At 38.2% G+C, this 20,724-nt stretch overlaps 1 protein-coding gene across 12 annotated transcripts in view; it reads left to right on the top strand.

Moving 5' to 3' along the window:
- MAP3K13 (mitogen-activated protein kinase kinase kinase 13) overlaps positions 1-20,724 on the top strand; it is a 175,824-nt gene that overhangs the window by 68,870 nt on the left and 86,230 nt on the right. Inside the window, exon 1 of one of the 12 annotated variants that reach the window (XM_019840028.2) lies at positions 5,026-5,346. The exons of the other annotated variants lie outside the window; for them this stretch is intronic. The gene's annotated coding sequence lies outside the window, so the exon portion shown is untranslated. Of the gene's footprint in view, positions 1-5,025; positions 5,347-20,724 lie in introns of those variants that run through there. 12 annotated transcript variants of the gene reach the window in all.

Below are 20,724 nucleotides of genomic sequence, written 5' to 3'. Positions count from 1 at the left end.
TCTGCTAAGAGGCACTAGGCTAATGATATTTAGGTAACATGTAGCTTTCTGATGATCTATCTCACTTGATACAAGGATAAATTTTAGTGCTACTTAAAAGAATTCCTTAGATGTTTCTTAAAAATCACTTTCTCAGCTAGGCATCTAATGGGAACTAGACGGCAACAATAACAACAAAATTGAATTAACAGTTCGCTGAAGTCTTTGAATATTGAAATTTGAATCTTGCATATTGACATTGCTGTCCATGCTATCAAACCATATGCTTTGAAAATAGGCAAAGTTAGAATTAACATTCTTATATGAAAGCAAAGAATTTTGACCAGTATTGTCACCTAGTAGATTATTTCCCATATTAGTTCAAACTGTTGTATATAAACCGCAGTTTTATTTAGAAAAATTTAGCATTATTTTGTGTTTGTTTTGTGATAAAGAGAGTTGCTGGTCACCTGGCTTAACTTCCAGAGGGTTTTACCCCTCTCAGCTTCAGAACCTCAGCAACTATCCTGCAATCTTCCAAAGGAAAATGATTTGGAAGAGCTTTTCCTTGGAAGATGTGTCACCGGTACATATTTTTAAGAATTTCCTACAAAGAGCTGTTCAAGCTTATTCTAAGCAAAATAAACATGTGTTTTTCTCTGTGGCGTTTATCCCTGGATCTGCAGAGTTGTTGAAATTTCCCTTGTGAGAATAGAAAGGCCCATGGTATTTGAATAACAACAGGAAAATAAGAATAAGCATTAGTATTCTATACTAATAAGCTATTAATACTAATAAACTATTAGTATTGCTTGCTGAATATCTTCTATATTACATGTACTATGCTAATCTTCTCATATATTATTTTATTTAGCTTTCACATGATAGACATGACCTATTATTACCTCCATTTTAATGAGAAAATTGAACCTCCCGTTTACCTGAACTTACATAATTAACAAGTGACAGAGTCAGGATTTGAACCCAGATCTCTTTACTAGCTGTTAACTACTACACACTGGTACCTGTGGAAGAAATATGAATCTTCATGCATTAGCCTTGAGGTCATTATCCTCTTTCTTTTTCATGGTGTTTCTGACAAAAATTGTCACTGGGTTACACTTTGAACTTCTCTTAGATTGTAGCTTAAATGAGTCATTTTCCTTTATAAAAGACCATTTTTCTAAAAAAAAACCCATCCTTAGAAGAGCTTATATTTTTATAGCAGAATAATTGTACCTTAACTTCTATTCTTAGGTCATTTTCTAATCATGAGATTTGAATATCTTATTGGGAAACAAGACCAGAGTTATCCTCCAGTCATTATTGAGATTTGAAAAGAGCATGAGGGAGGGGCAGAGAGAGATTGAGAGTGGGGAAGAGAGAATCCCAAGCATGCTCCACACTGTCAGCGTGGAGCCCAATGCAGGGCTCAAACTTACACACCATGAGATCATGACCTGAGCTGAAATCAAGAGTCAGACAACTAAACAACTGAGCCACCCAGGCACCCTGAGGTTCATTTGGCTCTTAAAAGTGCTTACTTACCTTGATGATGGCTTTGTAGTCCTCTACACTTGGCATGCCCACACACTGAAGTAAAGTCACTTTTGATGATGGGACTTGGCTTGGTATCTCTAGAGTTGCAGTGTCCCATACAGTAGGTACCAGCCAGTCACATGTGACTATTTTATTTAAAGTTTAAATTAACTGAAATATAATTTAAAATTCAACTCCTCAGTCACATTAGTCACATCTTAAATGCTGAACAGCCACATGTGGCTACTGTATTCGTGCAAATTATAGAAAGTTTCCATCATCACAGGAAGTTCTTAGGCAGTGCTGCTCTGGAATGGACATTTTCATGGCTCCCTCTCCCTGCCTTCCTTCTGCTCCAAAAACAACAACTTCCTCCAAGAATGGCCTCTATAGTTTCGGTAATTTGGAGAGATAACTTATCTTCCAGATGATTTACCATGATACTCGACATGGAGAAATTGTTGGCTCAGTTGATATTTCTGTGGTACAGGGAAGCGCTAACCTAGATCAAATTCATCTACTAAAATGCCAAGTTCATAGAGACAACTAGTTTTTATTTTCCAGATCACATATTGAGCCAACTTCTTAGCTGGCTGTGTTTAGAACAATTTATAGACTGTTTTCTTCTGAATTGCATCAGAGACTACCCTGATCCCTGGTTGACTTGTTGTTGTCAAACCTTACAGCAAATGTGTTAGCTTCTAGAGCAGAATTGGCCATCTTGTTGACATGTTCCACAAAGAGATTGCCTCCTTCTATTAGTCTGGGTTATTTTGGAAGAAAAACAATTTTTTATAAATCTGATTCTTTTAGTGTATCCTGGTTGGTTTTGATTTCTGTTAAAAGAGCCAGAGATGTATATTCTTCATCTCCTTTCCACTCATGCATTCTAAAATAATCCTAGTACCCGTACATATTGATATAAGCCAATGTGTTGCACTCAGGCCTACTAGGAATGTACCAGTACTGCATTTGTCTTGAGCACACCTGTAAACAGGGGTAAACTTCTTTGGTCTATGTTTTCCATAGTCCTATTCCACAATAACCTTCTTTAGAGAAATTTGTTAAGTATGTTGTCTGCCAGTGATAGTCAATTGCTGGAGTATACAGAACAGTGCCCTGAACATCTTTGCTGTGTATAAAATAGTCCTGGAAAGTTTTGTTTCATTTTGTTTTTCCAAATGAGCTAAGCAGTGTGTAATACTAGTGTCAGGCTTGAAGCCTCCATAGGCACGCAGAAACAGGCAACTACTCTCCTTCTCTCAGCTGTACAAATAGTCTGATTAAGAGATAGAGTAAGATCTCTGTTCAGAATGTTCTTGGCCACTGGACACCTCATAACCAAGGCTTCGTATTAACCACTATTGTTCAAGTTTCAAGGGCTTCCCAAGTTAAAAAAAAAACTTGTGATCAGTGTTAGTAAAGTATTGGTAATCGTGAAGTGAAATGATGGGGTCTAGGGAATTATGTTAATTTCCACTTTTGTGTAACTTCTAACAATTTTAAAATAAAGAGTAAAGAAATGTTATGACTTCTTTATTTTGCTGTTGTGTTTTATGAGTTCCTTATATTTTGGAAATTAATCTTTTATCAGATACGTGTTGTGCAAATGTTTCTCCTAGTCTGTAGGTTGCCTTTTTCATTCTGTTGATTAAAGCTTTTTAGTTCGATGTATTCCCACTTGTCTATTTTTGCTTTTGTTGCCTGTTCTTTTGATGTTATTTCAAGAAATTATTGCCATAACCAGTGTCAAGAATGGGCAAAGGACTTGAATAGACATTTCTTCAAAGAAGACACACATACAGATGACCAATAGGTATATGAAAAGGTGCACAGTATCATTAATTATCAGAGAAATGCAAAGCAAAATCACAGTGAGATATCACCTCACACCTCATAGGATAGCTATTATTTAGAAAAAGCACGTGTTGGCAAGGTTTGGAGAAATTAGAACCCTTGTATGCTGTTGGTGGGTATGTAAAATGGTGTAGTGGCTATGGAAAACAGTATGGAGATTCCTCATAAAATTAAAAATAGAACTATCATATGATTCAGCAATCCCACGTCTGGATATATGTCCAAAATAACTGAAGTCAAGATCTCCAAGCGATATCTGCAGTCCCATGTTCATTGTAGTACTATTCACAATAGCTAACATATGGTAACAATCCAAGTGTCCATAGGCAGATGAATGGATAAAGAAAATGTATATACATACAGGGGAATATTAAAAAAAAAACTTAAAAAAAAGAAATTCTGCCACTTGAAACGACATGGATGAGCCTGAAGGACATTATGCCATGTAAAATAAGCCAGTCACAAAAAGACAAATACTGTATGATTCCACTTAAATGAGATATCTAAAATAGTCAAACTCCTAGAAGCAGAGAATACAATAGTGGTTGTCAGGGATGGGGGGCGGGGGTGGGTGGAGAGGGAAATACGAATTGTTATTCGATGGATATAACGTTTCAGTTATGCTAGATGAGTAAGTTCTTAGAGATCTGCTCTATAACATAGTGCCTATAGTTAACAATGCAGTATTGTACACTTCAAAATTTGCTAAGAGGGTAGGTCTCATGTTAAGTATTCTTACCATAAAGACAAACCAAAAAACCTCCAAAGAAACACAAGGAAACCCTGTGATATGTCTACTGTTTGACTGTGGTAATGATATCATGGGTGTTTGCATAATTCTAAGCTCACCAAATTGTACACATTAAGTATGTGCAGTTCTTTGTATATCAATTGTACCTCAGTAAAGCTGGTAAGATTTTTTTAATTAAACAATTTTTTTAATGTCATGGGCTCCTAGGAGAATTTAATATAACTGATTTTGCTGTTAATAATAAGGTATCTTATTAAAACCAAAATTTGCTCTAAGAATCATGAAGAGCTCTTTTGGAGCTGTATCTTAATGAGGAAATATTTACCTACCTTATTTAAATGTAGCAGGCAATCACTCTTCCACACCCACTTTTGATACATTACAAAGATGATATTGTTCTAAAAATTAATTACAGTTACATAATATTGCCTTATATATTTCTGTATCTTAATCCTTAGGTTATTCCCATTATCATTTCCTTACTATTTTGCTTTTACAAGCCTTGATGTGCAAGGTATACATTTCTTACTGGTCACTAGTTTTAGAAACTGTTTCCCTGACTCTAATTTGTTTTTATCCCATCAGATCAGGCACATTGCCCAACAGCAAGAAAGGAATTAAAGAAAATAGCTCTAATAAATAAAAGATTGTGATTTCTTCTATATGGATTTTTAGTAGCACTGATTCCACTGAAATTCTATTTTGATTCCTTCATTCAATAGCAATAATAATGTTTTCATGACTATCACAGCTACACACACACACACACACACACACACACACGCACGCACACACACGCACACCAGCGCCCTCCTTCCCCCCCCTCCACACCCCCACCCTGAGCTGCCAGTCTGTCTTATGGCAGTGGCAGACGCCTGATTGGCGGGCTCTGTTTATTCTGTGACCAGATTCCTTCTAAAAGAAGGCAGGCCATGAGTGCCTGAAGCCTATTGGTTGGGTCTGCTCTGGACCCTCCCTTTCTTTTTCATGGCACACACCACAGCGAAGTCTGTGCGGAATCCTAAACCAGCCCGATTTACATCCATTCATGAATCCGTGACGTCAGCAAGCCTTTGGGCTTCTTTGCGGTGGGCTGGAGGATTGTGTGGGTGGAATCCCCCTCCCCCTTATTTTTCTAATTCTGCAAGGCTTTTTAAATTAACCTTCCATCTTTCTAAAGCAAGAAAATGGACCGGCATGTGTAGGAATTCTTCATTGTTGTGAGTATCTTACTCTTTTTTCTGTTTCATCAGCATTTATTTCCCAAGGACAGCTGGAGAAGGTATTTGAGATTTGAGTTGATTAGAAAGCTGATATTACTGAGGGAGACAGGGTGAGAAAGACAGACAGAGAGACAGAGGCAAAGAGTAACCTGAAACCCCGTTAGAGCTAGGAGCCACCGAAACTGACAGCTGGTTTTCCTTGGCTTGTCTGCCTGCTAGACGTGGACATTTTTCATTTACGGTTCTGCACGTTACCTCTGAATGCTAGCTTGGCTTCCCTTAAAGGCAGATTTATTTCTCTGAGAAGATGATGTGGGTTATGTCAGAGGAAAAGCCCGGAACTGGTACCAGAAAGGTGCTGGGGCCAGCCGGGCCAGCCAGACGAAGCAGCCTCAGGCTTGCTGAGTACTTGTCTTCCTTTCTGCTGCCTTTTCTGTTGTTTCTCACCCTTCACCTCGCCTTTGTTTCGTAATTGCGTACCGGTCTGGGACTTGAGATTGCAATTGGGGGAAGAGGAATACTTGCCCGACCATTTTTCCCCCCAATAAGCTTTTATTATGGGAACCACCGTGGTGTATTTATACATATTTGCAGCTCTTTATGTCACGCTGTGCATTTCATATTTTTAAAAACCTGAAAGCTGGCACCAGAGACAAAAGGGGAATTATCCTTAAATTCTGATTTTTAAGAGACCCCTCGATGAAAATTAAGAAGTGGTTTCTTAATATATGCCATCATTATATTGCACAGAAATGCACATCTTTTCTGAAGATGAACTCCGAGCTGAAAATAGTTTATTCGGCTGTGTTTGGCAAACGTGGAAAAGTTCTGCTAGGTTCCAATGTATTAAGTTGGTTTGATACTTTGCTTGGAGTTTTGGCAAAAAGTTAGCGTTTGTGATTTAATTTATTCTCCAAGGTTCTGGATTATTCTGGTGAAAGTAGTGATGGTAAAGAAGAGGGATGTGACACGGTGACATGCTCGGCCCCGGGTCAGCTCCTCAACCCAGATAACCTAATAGCATTTTCTAACTCCCTCACTTTGAGCAAATTGTATTCTAGTGGGCAGCATGTACCTGGCCATTCTTTTCAGTGAGAGGGAAAGCAAAATGTCTGTTAATTTCTTATCCAGGCTTGTCATGTTTACCTTGTATAATCAATTAGTTCTGAGATTTTCATATTATAATCTTTTCTCATGAAATAGGGCTTCTAAGCTAGGACTGTAATGATATATTTGGAATTACTAGTGAGACTTCCAACTGTTAACTCATTCAAAATCATATAAGGACTTGGAATTTTCTTTTCTCATCTTGACATTGCCCTTGATCAGATGGTTTTTCTGAGTGCATCTGAACTCCCTAGAGCTATAGAAGGGAAAACTTCTGCCTGATTCTAAATCAGATCTTTGTCCTGTACTCAGACAACTATGGCTTCATATTTTGCCATCTTTTATTTGCTGAGTTGAACAAATGACACACTTCCCCTGTATTTGCAAACATCTAGACTCATTTTATCATTTTCTTCTTTTGCGTACCTTCAGACTTTGTTGGAAGTAGCACTTGCAAAGTTGTTTCAAATTATTGAAGTCTAGACCCCAGCTGGACCAAAAGACTAAATTCTTAGTCTTTTAGACTAAAAAAGTCTTTTAGTCAAAAAAATTCTTTTTTGAAAAAGTGTATTTATATAAATCAAACTCAAGAAATGTTCATCAGATACTGTCTTTCTACACATTTTGTTGAGAGAGCTTTATTTCCATGAGGGAGATGCAGTCTGCCCTTTGCATTTATTAAAGTAAAACTATCCCTTTAAGACACAGAGTAGATATAGAATCTCCCTCTCTCTCCACTCCTAGTGGCTGTATTCTAGATTATATTTATTTTCCTGTATAATGTACTTGTGGGAGAAAAAAACAATAACTCTTAATTGTTTAATATCAAACAATAAAATCCTGTGTATCAGTGACTGTCAATAGATGGCTTTCTGTTTCAAAATTGAAGCTACTCCAGAAGTAGGAATTAATTTATTTAGTAAACAAAGTCCGTCAAACCAGAGCCATGTCCTGGGGAACTGTCAAAAGAATGGTTCCTAAGGGCCAGAGGCCACATCTACTGGTATATGAGGGAACTACAGTACTTTGGATGGCAGAACCGGTCAGTTTGGTTTACACTGTCTACCTACCCTCTCTTTATGTGCTACAGCTGAATTAATTACTTGGGGAGCTCAAATGAATCAAGATAGCCAAGATGACCGATGCTGCCAGGTGACAGCCTGACTCTTGCAATTTTGATTAAAATAGAAAAAAACATTCACCAACAACACTCCTTTATTTAAAAAAAAAAAGTCATTCAAAAGATATCACCCTCCTGTGTTGGTTATTATTTCTTAAGGCTATGGGGGAGAGAAAGATTTAGAAGATGCCGTATTTCCTCCCAAGGAATCTAGAAGGTAAGATATCATTCACATACAGTATTGTGAAGATTGGAATTAACTGGAGAACTTTCTGTCTCTGTTTCCTTTTCAGTATTTTTAGTATGTTCATAGGGTTGTTCAACCATCACCACAATCACTTTTAGAATCTTTTCATCAATGTAAAATAAAACAAAACTCATACACATTAGCAGTCACTCCTTATCTCCTCTCAACCCCCCAGCTCTAGGCAACCACTTCTCTATACATAGATTTGCCTATTTTGATCATTTCGTATACATTTGATCATTTCATACACATAGATTTGCCTATTTTGATCATTTCGTATTAATGAAATCATATACTATACAGGCTTTTGTGACTAGCTTCTTTCACTTAAATAAGGTTTTCAGAGTTCTCCATGTTTTAACATATATCAGTACTTCATTCCTTTCATTGTGGAATAATATTCCACTGTACAGATACACCATATTTTACTTATCCATCCATCAGTTGATGGACATTTGGGCTGTTTCTACTTTTTGGCTGTTATGTACAATGCTGCTATGAAAATCTGCATACAAGTTCTTGTGTGAACATATGTTTTCATTTCTCTCGGGTATATACCTAGGAGTGGAATTGCTAGATCACAGTCTAACTCTGTTTCACATTTTCAGGAACTGCCAAAATGTTTCCCGAAGCAGCTGTACCATTTTACATTCCCTCCAGCAGTATATGAGGCTTTCGATCTTTCCACAATCTTGTCAACACTTCTTACTATCTATAGTTTTGATAAGAGTGATCTTCGTGGATTTGAAATGCTATCTCCGTGTTTTTCTAGACATGTCCCTAATGGTTAATGATGTTGAGCATTTTTTTTATGTGCTTATTGGCTCTCTGTATTTCTTCTTTGGAGAAATGTCTATTCAGATCCTTTGCCCATCTAAAAAGTTAAGTTATTTCTCTTTTTATAATTGAGTTTAAGAGTCTTTGATATGTTCTGGGATGCCTGGTGGCTCAGTTGGTTAAGCGTCCAACTCTTGATTTTGACTCAGGTCATAATCTCCCGGTTCCTGACTTTGAGCCCCATGTCGGGCTCTGTGCTGACAGTGTGGAGCCTGCTTGGGATTCTCTCTTTCTGCCTCTCTCTCTGTCCCTTCCCCTCTCACGCTGTCTCTCTCTCTCTCTCTCTCTCTCTCTCTCTCTCTCTCTCTCTCTCTCTAAACAAATAAACTTAAAAAAAAGGAGTCTTTGATCTGGTCTAGATACAAGTTCCTTATCAGATACACGGTTTGCAGATACTTTTTTTGTTCTGTGAGTTGTCTTTTTCCTTTCTTGGTGATATTATTTGTTCCTTTCTTGGTGATATTATTTGTAGCACCAAACTTTTAAATTTTGATGAAATTCAATTTCTTCACTTTTGTTGTTGTTATTTGTGCTCTTAGTGTCCTATCCAAGAAGACTTTGTCTACCCCAAGGTTATGAAGATTTATCCCTATGTTTTTTCAAAGAGTTTTAGAGTTTTATCTCTTACATTTAAGTGTATGATCCAGTTTGAATTAATTTTTGTGCATGGTATAAGGAAGTGTTCAACTACTTTCTTTTAAATGAGGATATCCAGTTCCAACAATATTTGTTGAAAAGACTGTTCTTTCCCCCACTGAATTATCTTGGCACCCTACCAGGAACTTAAAAAAAATACTGATACCATGCTCCCACCTCCAGAGAGTCATATTTAATTGGTCTGTGGTGGGGCCCAGACATCTGCATTGATGATTCGAATGTGCAGCCAGGATTGAAAACTACTGGCATGGATAGAGGGTTAGTTGTAGAAAAGAAGAAGGACACTGCTTCTGAATCAGGAGCAGAGTGAAGATATAAAATTCTATATGGAAAGGAGGTAAGAGAGGAAAATTAAGAAGGTTCATACCAGAAAGCATGGATTTTCTTGCTAAGTAAGAATTAGTCATTTTCAAATAGAGCATCATCGGACATTAGTGAAATACATTAAAGGAAGAGAAGAGACTAACACTCATTAAGCAACTTCCACATGCCTAGGAATCTGCTAGGCCTTTCACATACATTATTTCATTTAAAATATCCTCATGATATGAAGAAGGTACTACTATCCCCACTGTATAGATGAGAAAACAGGCTCAGGAAGGTTGCTGACTCAGCCAAAGATACCAAGTGGTGCACAGTATACACAGTTTTCAAATCCAGCTCTAAATCTTCGTCCCATTCTCTTTCTTTTGTATACCATGGATTTTGAACATTGAGATCTACCTTGACTTGTCATTGGTCCAGTCTTAGCATGACTCTAAGGTCTTCTCTTGCAATGCTCTGGACTGGACAATACAGTAAGATAAGTTGGGTGGTGGAGGTAATATAGGGCTAAGTGTTGGTATGGCAGGTGCAGTGAAAGATAAGAAGGTGTGCGTAAATGAGGATTATCATGTGACAGTTAATCATGGAGCCCAGGCTAGCTATACTGTGCCTACATATAACTGGCAGGAAAAATCCTACAAGGACAGAGGGGCAATGTACTAGGGATGAGAGAATGATTGAAGGGAATGGTCAGGAGGCTATAATGGAAAAGAGGATGTATCAAATAGAACTGGCAGGTGTCAAAATGTTGGCATGCTTTTAACCAACAGATACTTCTTGAGCATTTCGTATGTGTTCTAGGTGCTGACTACACACAGCAGTGAAAAAAAAAACAGACAAAAATTCTCGCCCTCTTGGGGAAGACAAACAATGAAGTAAATTATGTTTAGGCAGTGATAAATGTTAAAGAGAAAAGTAAAAGTGGGAGAGGAATAGAGAGTGCTGGGAGTGGAGTAAAGTAAAAAAGAGCCTTTTTTTTTCAGGGCAACTGGCTAGTTCAGTCAGTAGAGCATGTGGCTCTTGATCTCAGAGTCATTAGTTCAATCCCCACATTGGGTGTGGAGCCTACTTAAAAAAATAATTTAATTAAAATGTAAAAAAAAAAAATTTTTTAAAGGGACTTTCTCATTGTATGCTATATTTGCATATATAGATTCAGAGAGATTAAGGAACCATCAAACCAAGGGGTCATTGGTTGACCAAGTCAGGCACAATGGGTATATAAAGAATGCTGCTTCTAAGTATTAAAACTCAAAGTGAATATTTAGGATTCATTCACTTTACAGCCTGTGTCTGACACAGAGTAGACACTTTTTTGTCTACATTTGTTTATTGTATGAGTACCGTTTTGGGGGGTGGGGTGGGGTGGATTAGTGATTTTTCTGCTGGGTAGAGTCTAGAGCAGGGGTAGTACTTGAGAAACTTTTTCAAATTTTGCTTGCTGCCCTATTAGGATAGATGTATGTGGACGGGTGTGTGTGTGTGTGTGTGTGTGTGTGTGTTGGGGGGGTGTCCTTTCATAATGTCACCACTGAGAATCACTTCATGGTGAGTGATTGTCAATGAGGAGGATGTGTTCTAGTATTCAGATGAATCAAGCAAGGAACTGCCAGTGTAGGCTTAAATTTCTTTTGCTTATTATACTTTAGCAGAAGAATTACATGCACCACCTTGCACACAGGGTGAATCAAACCCTTGTAAAGTTTTTAATAATGAGGTTTTTTTTAATGCAACCATTTACCTGGCTTATTATCTAAAAGATTACTTATATTAAAATGGGTAAAATCAATGTGCTTTCTGTGTGCCTGCTATAAGGCACAATGATGCGGTGGAAAAACAACCAGACTGTGGCAGTAAGGACCTAGGGAGCAGTATCAGGTCATGCTTGGCAAGACAATTCTTTGAGCTTTTTAAAATTTGTCTTCAACTTTCATTTGAAAATATGAGATGGAATTTTTTTAGTGATCTCGAACGTCTTTTCTAATTCTAACATTGTAAGGTTCTTGGAATCTCATTATTACCAACATCAAATAGACAAGTGACAACTTCTAAGACCATCTGGTTGAAATCTACCTTTATTCCAGTTCGTTCATAGTACTTTTCTAGAGGTGTTAACCCCCATGGGATACTGCTGTAGCTGACGAGGAGGGGAAAATGTCAGAAATGTTTCAGATGGAGCTATCTGGGTGAGACATAGAAAGGTTAAATCACTTAGATCTGCCTATGGACTTCTCATAAGTAGGAAATAAAGGCCTGATGAGATCTGACCTTGCCACCTTTAACCATGCCCTTATAAATGTTATTTGTCTCGGCCATTGTTCTTTGCAGTGAAGAGAGAGCTTCCACTAAACTCGTGATTTGGTGGTTTGGGCTAATAAGGAATATGGCAACAGATAATCTAATAAACCGAGTTTGGTTGTGTGTTACAGCCTTTTCCCTGATCTGACTTTTGTAAGTGTTCTTAAGAAGCAAAATTGATGATATTTGTTCTTTCTGTCCATCTCTCACTATCTCCTATCATTCTTTAAATCAGGCTGAAACATGATGAAAGACGACACTAATTAAGAAAATGAAGCCACTAAATCCATAAGTGGTACAACCAGTCTTTGAAAAAATAAGATTTTGTGAAAAAATAAGATTTTGTTATTTTGTATGAGAGTTGCTAGCTTTTGAAAATTATTCTTTCTAGAATTGTTCAAATAACAAGTTGGTTGTGGATTGGTGTTTTGAGTGTGGATTTTTTTAAGGAAACAGATAAAACGTAAAAATTACAAAACAGAAAGCATCCTTTCCATTTCTGTATTTATTTCATGAATTTCTGTGTTTATTTCATCAATCTAGAATAGTATCACCTATAATCTAGAATAATATAAGAAAATATTCTTTTTCATTTGTATAGTAGTCAAGCCGAGATGTCCAATGTCTAGTCCTAACAGCTGTAATAACTTCAGATAGTGGGACCCATTTAGTGACAATACTTATATGTGTTGGAATACTTATGTCTTGCAAAAAGAATCGTGTATTGCAGGGCAACCCTAAGAGGAAGGTGTAGTAACTGTGCAATTTTAATTGTTTAAAAATTAGGGGAAAACAATGTAGGACTTCCCACTGACAGATGGTAATTGTCTTCAATCTGCTAATTTGTATTGTATTCCTGGGCTGGGGTGATAGTTGAATTGAACAGTACAAGGAGGACATTTCAGTGAAACTCTAGATTCCAAAAAGGCCAGAAAAATGGAAAAATGAGTTGATTGAGGGTGAAGGACTTAAGAAATAGTCAAAGACAAAGGACTGGAGAAAGGTGATAGAAAAAACTGAATGGGGGGTGGGGGGGAGGGGGTAGGCAGAGCTCAAGGAGACTGGCTGGGCTAGTGGTTCACCATAGGCAAATGGCAGCTAGGAGGGCAGCTCTCATATTAAACCAAGGAGTAGATTTGGGAACCAGACTGGGGAAAAAAAAAAAAAAAAAGATTCATTTAGAGTCCTAAAGAGGGCTGTCACAGTTGCTATTACTAAAGAGGGTTCAATTTGCAAAATACATCCACCGAGGCTACTTATTACCCCCGAGGCACTGTGCCTGCATTTGTGGTAGCTGTCCTGCCTGCCTCTAATGGGACACAGTAGGCTATCCGCAGGCGCGGATAACCATGGATAATTGAGACCAGTGAGATCAAGCCCACCAAAATACAAAGCCATGATTGAGTTTTCCGGGGAAGATAATCTTTTGATTAAAGTGAGATTAAGCATTTTACTAATTACTCACCAATTATTTCCTCCCTCATAACAAATTCAAATACATACGCACACCAAAAAGAAACAGATGTAACATGCCTTTGGATATTTCCAGTCACTACTTTCTAGACCGAAATTATAGATTCGTTTAGAATCTTTGTGTAAGCATAGAAACTCCTGGGAAATACCCACCTGATATTACAGCTGCTAGGGCTCAAGAGCCAATTTGAAAAGAAATTTTACTCCTTTGCCAGGTTCTCCGTCCCCCTCCTCATCTTCCTCCTCCTGTTTCTGGCCATTTTTGAACAGAACCCCTTCCATCTGTTTGTCTAATCAAAAATAGCTGAACATTTGCTTTATACTGCTTATGTTAATGATCAAAGTTAGGCTCTAATCTAACCCTTAAGTGTTCTCAGAGCCCTGGAGACCAGAGCAGATTTCTTTGAGAAAGAGAAAACAATCACATAATCCTTTATATTTTCTATTACGATCTTTTCTCCAATCAGGGCTTCTGCCATAACACTTTGAAACAGTAGACGGTCCCCATCACTGACAGGCTCTCCTTTGATCACAGGTTATTTACATTGATAAGGGTTTCCTTTAACTGAATCTTAACACCTTTGATAGTGGTGTTTGTTAGAGTTAGAACTGCTTTTGCCACAGATGGTCTTATAAATAGCCTTTGTCTTTTTCCTGCTAACTATTTAAAAGCCCATGGAATAGTTTTAAAAACAAAAGAACAGCTAGCCATGCAGATTCTAAAAGCCTTGGGCCATGTCTGGAAAGTGAAAAGGATTGACCAAGAGAACCTCATTATTAATGCAGAGCAAAAAGGTCCCTAGGGTAAGGAAAAGGAAGTCATTCCAAGGGAGTACCTATCCAGGAGACTGACTGTACTTCATTAAAGCTTCGCCAAGCTCAAGAGCAATGTGAAATGGCAATTGTGATTTACCTGAGATGCATATGGCTTGTACTCAGAGATGTCTTTATGCCGGAGAAGAGTTATGCATGGGGATTTACTTGAAGGCTCAGGATGAGGAAACTGTAGTCTCAGGACTTCCATTTTCTAAGGAAATCTCTTCTGGCTTGTTCCTGGGTGGTTGCAGCTAAGGATTTGCCAAAGACCCAGAAAGTAAGCTTGAGGGCCTGGTTTGGGGACCTATCCTTTCATTGCTGTATATTATCACAGGAAACTGAAAAAGTAAAAAGAAAAAGAAAAGATTTTCTTTGACACTTTTTACCAAGCAGATTCTCCAGATTCTATTTTTGTATGTAATCCATAAAATATAGTTAATGAAAAACTATTCAATAAGATTTTTTCAGATACTTTAATGTTAGATTTTTAATAAAGTGTGCCTAAATAACAAGAGGAAAAAAAAATAATTTTTTCCCTCTATTTCTGTTTCTCAGTTGACCCATCCATATTGGCCTCCCCTCACCAGCCGTGAGTAGGTCTGACCATCCTGACTAGCTGGCTCACCTCCACAAACATGGCCCTATTCAGTGAGGATTTCTTTTGAAACGCATCAGTTATTTTTCCCTACCTTCCCCGTCAAAAAAAAAAAAAAGATGTATTACCAGTTTGAAAACTTCCAGTTTAAATCCTACAAGATCGGGGTGCTTGGGTGGCTTAGTTGGTTAAGTGTCTGATTCTCGATCTCAGCTCAGGTCTTGATCTCAGAGTCATGAGTTCAAGCCCCATGTTGGGCTACATGCTGGGCATGGAGCCTACCTAAAAATAAAAAATAATGAATAAATAAATCTAGCAAGATATCTACTCCTGAAGCAGCTTACACAGCAGTTCTCAAAGTGTGGTCCGAGAAGCAGAACCATCAAGCATCATCTGGGAACTTGTTAAAAATGTACATTTTCAGGCCACTCCCCAGATGTTCTGAATCTGAAATGCTGGGAGTGGAGGGTGCCCAGGGAGCTGTGTCTTAACAGCTGACAGGTGACACTGATGCACACTAAAATGTGAGAATCCTTGGTTAATAGAACTTGTCTGACTTCTCATGTGCATAGGAACTGCCTAGGATTTTGTTAAAAACCAGATTCTAATTCATTTAGTTTCAGGTGATTTTGTCAGCATTTCTAATTAGTGCCCAGGTGAGGCTGATGACACTAGTACTAGGCCCACACTTTGTAAGTAGTGAGGATTTGAAGAATCTAGATATGATCCATTCCAAGAATGCTGCATTAAGCAGGCTTTGCCAAAATTATAACTATCAGTAGTTTCTAAGGAAATAACTCCTAAAAGAGGAGGAAGTTTTAGGCATAAAGATATTAATCACAGAATTATTTTAATAGAAAAATAGCCTGGGCGCCCGGGTGGCTCAGTCGGTTAAGCATCTGACTTAGGCTCAGGTCATTATCTCATGGTTCATGAGTTCAAGTCCCGCTTCGGGTGAGCCCCACTTCTCTCTCTCTCCCTCTCTCTCTCTGCTCCTCATGAGATACTCTCTCTCTCCCTCTCTCTCTCTCTTTCTCTCTCTCTGCCCTTGATCACTTGCACCATCTCTCTCTGAATAAAAAAGAAATGACCAGAAACCATACCCCTGTATTTCTCCTAGGAACAGTGTGGCTCAGTATCTACTAATTCAGTGTTCACAGTGATTTTATGGAACAAAGCAAAATGGAATTAACTTAGTTAATAGCCAATTGATAGAATGTATGCTGCCATTTTTAGATGATGGTGATATAATCTGTGCAATGAGATGAAAATATGTATATGTTTTGGTAAGAGAAAAGAATTAGGAGTAAAAGTTTCAAGAGTTATGTTTAAGATTCTTTGGGGGCACCTGGGTGGCTCAGTCAGTTAAGCATCCAACTCTTGATTTAGGCTCAGGTCATGATCTCACAGTTCATGAGATCAAGCCCTGCGAGTAAAAAATTGATGGAAATACACCACAGTTTTTTGAGTTAGGGTGATAGAATTATCTTTTCTGTATTTCTCAAGTTTTTGTAATACCATTAAGATGCTTTTATAATGTTACATTTTTAAAATGTGTGTCTTACTAGTTCTTTCAGAGGTATAAAGTACTAAGAGAGAGCACCTTTTCACCTCCTTGAGAGACAGAGGCAATATATTCTGGTTAAGGAATTGACCTTCTTAGAAAAGACCTTATTAACATTAGTGTAAGAAAGTATCCTCTCTCTGTTAAGCCAAATCAAAATTGTTCCAAGTCACATGTTCATATTCAAGAGAAATTCAGGCTTACATACCCCTAGCAAAGGTAAACTAGGTGTTTGATCAGTACTACTGAAACCAAGCTTTGTCAATAATTTGTCTTGCTTAAACAAAGTTTTTCTAATTTTTCTACATTTTCCACTCTTTTAACATGGTTGATAGCTTGGCTTCTGAAGTCAGAGAGTTGAGTCCTGGCAGTCCCATTTATTAGCTATCTATGCCTTTTAAGTTACTGAACACCCCTAAGTTTCCCGCCCCCCAACATGGATGTAATGAAGGTAATTATAGAACCTAGTGAGGGTTGAATGAAAGGCTGAGCATGTGTGCTCTGGCCATTTCTCATGATTCTGCCCTTCTCTTCCCTTCTTCATGCTTTTTTCTGCTCCCATTCCCTTTCCCTTGCCATAGACAAAGTAAAACAAAACCATCTTTCATCTCTCCTAGGAATGGCCATTTTATGGAGCTGTTCACCCTTTAAAAAGCAGATTAGTTGAATATTTCACTCTGACTCTGTAAAATAGAAGCCTAAAACGAAGTACACATATTCTATTTGAGTATAACCTGTGCTTTTTTTTTTTTAACCTTTATTTTTGAGACAGAGAGAGACAGAGCATGAACAGGGGAGGAGCAGAGAGAGGGAGTCACAGAATCTGAAACAGGCTCCAGGCTCTGAGCTGTCAGCACAGAGCCCGACGCGGGGCTCAAACTCACGGACCGTGAGATCATGACCTGAGCCGAAGTCGGACGCTTAACCGACCAAGCCACCCAGGCGCCCCTGCCTGTGCTTTTTTTTTTGTAGGGGAGGGGTAGGATGGGTGAGGTGGATCACAGTCCTTGAGAAGGATTTGTATAATAAAGCTCCTGTTATTATCCTTGGACCGTGAAGGTAATGCAGCTTTAAGAGTATGTTATTGAATGACTGCTCTGTGCTGGATGCTGTGCTGCGTACTGGGGATGTAGTGAACAACCTAGTCATGCACCTGCCCTCACAGAACTTATAGTCTAGTAGGGGAGATCATCGGAGAGTCATTGTAATATAGAGATACATGCTACTGGGGGAGGAGGGGAAGGGGTAAATGAGTATAGGCTGCTAGAGGAGGACATAAGTGGAGCATCTCACCCAGACTTGAGTGATCCAGGAAGAAACTGATAACAGACATGAGCCCTAAAAGCAAGAGGTGAGCAGGAAGAGTGTACTGAGTGAATTGCACGCAACGGGGACTACAAGTGCCCAGAAGTGAGGGAGAGGGCAGTGAATTCAGAGAAACATAAAGAATTTGGTGAATTGCAGGGCTGTATCAAACATGAGGCTAGAGAAGCAAATCATGCCAAGAGGGTTGGACTTTATTTTAGGAACCAGAGATTTTACAATGTTAAGTAGCGTGTTCAGAATTACATGTTGGAAAAAGCCCTCTGGCTATGGAGAGAATGGAATTAATGAGGGAACGAGTAAGATGCTATAAGGAAAATTCAAAGAACACATATATACGTAAGCAACAAGGAATGCTGACATGTCAAAATGAATATGCAGTTAGAGGCGAAACCAGTCAATATCCACAGAACATTAATAATCAGCAACTGCAGAGGCACCTGGGTGGCTCAGTTGGTTAAGCATCAGGTCATGATCTCACAGTTCATGAGCTCGGGCCCCACGTTGGGCTATACACTGACAGGGCCGGGGCTGCTTGGAATTCTCTCTCTCCCTCTCTCTCTGCCCCTTCCTCCCACCCCTCAAAATAAATGAATAAACATTTTTTTAATGTTTAAAATAATGTAGAAAGAGATTTTGATTTAACAAAGTAGATTTAAAGCAAATAAACTCCGAGTACAGAGAACCATGTCTTGTGTATCTTTCTTTCCCTGGAATGTCTAGCATAACATCCAGTAATGACATTTCATAAATATATAGAATGAAAGACGAACATATTGGATTGTGGCCTGTAGAATTTAAGGGCTTACCTCAGATCATTTGGCTGCTCACGTGAGGATTCTAGGATTCAAACCCAATTCTTCTGACTCTAAAACTCATGTCACTAGGATGAGTGAGTTAAATTACAATCTCATAGAATTTTCTTTTTTTTTTAATGTTTATTTATTTTTGAGAGACAAAGAGAGCATGAATGGGGGAGGGGCAGAGAGAGAGAGAGAGGGAGACACAGAATCTGAAGCAGGCTCCAGGCTCAGAGCTGTCAGCACGGAACCAGATGCAGGGCTCAAACTTATGCATGGTGAGATCATGACCTGAGCTGAAGTCAGAGGCCCAAATGACTGAGGTACTTTAATTTTTAAATTTCTTATGTTTCTAGTAACTAAATATAACTGCAAATTTTAGATATACTTTTTTAAATGTTTATTTTTGTTTATTTTTATTTATTTTGAGAAAGAGAGAGAGCATGAGTCAGGGTAGGGCAGAGAGGAGAGAGAGAATCCCAGGCAGGCTCCACACTCAGTACTCAGCATGGAGCCTGATGCGGGGCTCGATCCCACAACTGTGACATCATGACCTGAACTGAAATCAAGAGTCAGACACTTAACAGACTGAGCTTCCCAGGCACCCTAAATATACTTTTTCTAAGGAGAGGTAACCTTCTGAAAGGACCCAGCTTGAAATTGGATGTCCTATAACCTTGGACAAGTTATTTAACCTCTCAGAGCCTTCGTTTTTAATCTATAAATGGTGATGCTATTGACCTTCATGAAGGTAAAAAGATTAAATGAAATAAAATATGTAAAAAGTAGAAGTGTAATAGTTATCTTAACAGATGTTAGTATGTTTTTCTTCTAAGGCTTAAAGTGGTTTACATGCTTACTTTATACAAAAATCTGCCTTTATTTTAACATGGGCTATATTTAAGACTTAAATCTTTTAATTCTTATCCAATCTAAATTTGTTTTTTTTAAATATAATTCCTGTAGAAAGATTTTGTTTCTTGATATATCTATCACCTATTTAAAATGCTTTGCTTCTTTTTCTTCCCAGTATACATTACATGTTTCCAGAATCACATTGCTATATAAGAACTTAAATTTGTTTTGATTAGTTATAGAATTTTGGTCCCCTTTATTTTTCAGATTCAACAGGCATTTCTAATTTAATGTCTATTTCTAATTCAGCTTTAAAATACCATTACGATTGAAGATTGTTGTTGGTTTCCTTTTTAAAAGGAATTTCCTGAAATTCCATGGGAGTATTCCATTCCTCTGCTATTTCCTGAAGTATGCAAATATACTGAAATCACAAACAGGTACATCTGTCCTGCCAGACCTCTTGTGACAAAAGCATTTCAGGGAGTTGAAAGTGATATAATAAGGATTTGTTCTGTTTCCCATTATTGGGGAAGGGGGATGTTACTAAATCTTGGTAAGCCTCAATTTTCCTCAGTGGAGGGTCGATAACACCTGTTCTGTTCACCTCACATGGCTATTATGGGGCTCAAATGAAATTAAAATATATGGAATTACCTTGGAAACTCCACTCAATATATAAATGTAAGAAAATGCAGGGATTATTGTTATTTTTTGCCAGTCTCTTGACATATGTCCCTAAGAACATAGACCAGCGGAGCACACCGCAGGGAGTGTCTGTATGCTCCCAAACAAATGAGACCCAGTTGTGATCCTCTTCTGTCCTTCCTTAGTTTTTCCGCCTGGCACTCGGAAGGCTTTATGTGATGAAACCCTATATACTCACTGTGGAGTGACTGAAGACATTTAGACCTTTTCATTGCTGGGTGTTGTGTTTGCAGTTATTTACACCACCTAGCAACCTGGCCCAAGACAAACAGTCCCTATTAGCTACACAGTGACTTGCTATACCTGTCATTGCTCTGTTACCGTAACAGCAAACATTTATTTTACCTAGAAGATGGTGTTCCCCTTCCCCGCCTTTACTATTAAATTAATCTTTTTCTGTAATAGCTTTGTAATCTTCAGAAGTAATCCATCGATTGACAGAATCTTATGACTGAAAGACATAGGAGAGGTCATTTGGTTCAATCTTCTTTGGGAGTCTTAGAATTCTCTAATAGATTGAGCATTTCCAGTGATGGAGAGAGCGAATCAGTTGTGAGATATCCTTTTCCATTCTTGATTGTTCTGATTCTGTATATTGGCAGAACTTTTTTCTTTTTCTTTTTTTTTTTTTTAATTGCTAAAAGGGACCTT

Source organism: Felis catus, chromosome C2 (assembly GCF_018350175.1).
Source record: "Felis catus isolate Fca126 chromosome C2, F.catus_Fca126_mat1.0, whole genome shotgun sequence".
In the NCBI taxonomy this organism is placed as follows: domain Eukaryota; kingdom Metazoa; phylum Chordata; class Mammalia; order Carnivora; family Felidae; genus Felis; species Felis catus.
The sequence above is the reverse complement of the archived record's forward strand: the minus strand, read 5'-3'. Positions and strand labels throughout refer to the sequence as shown.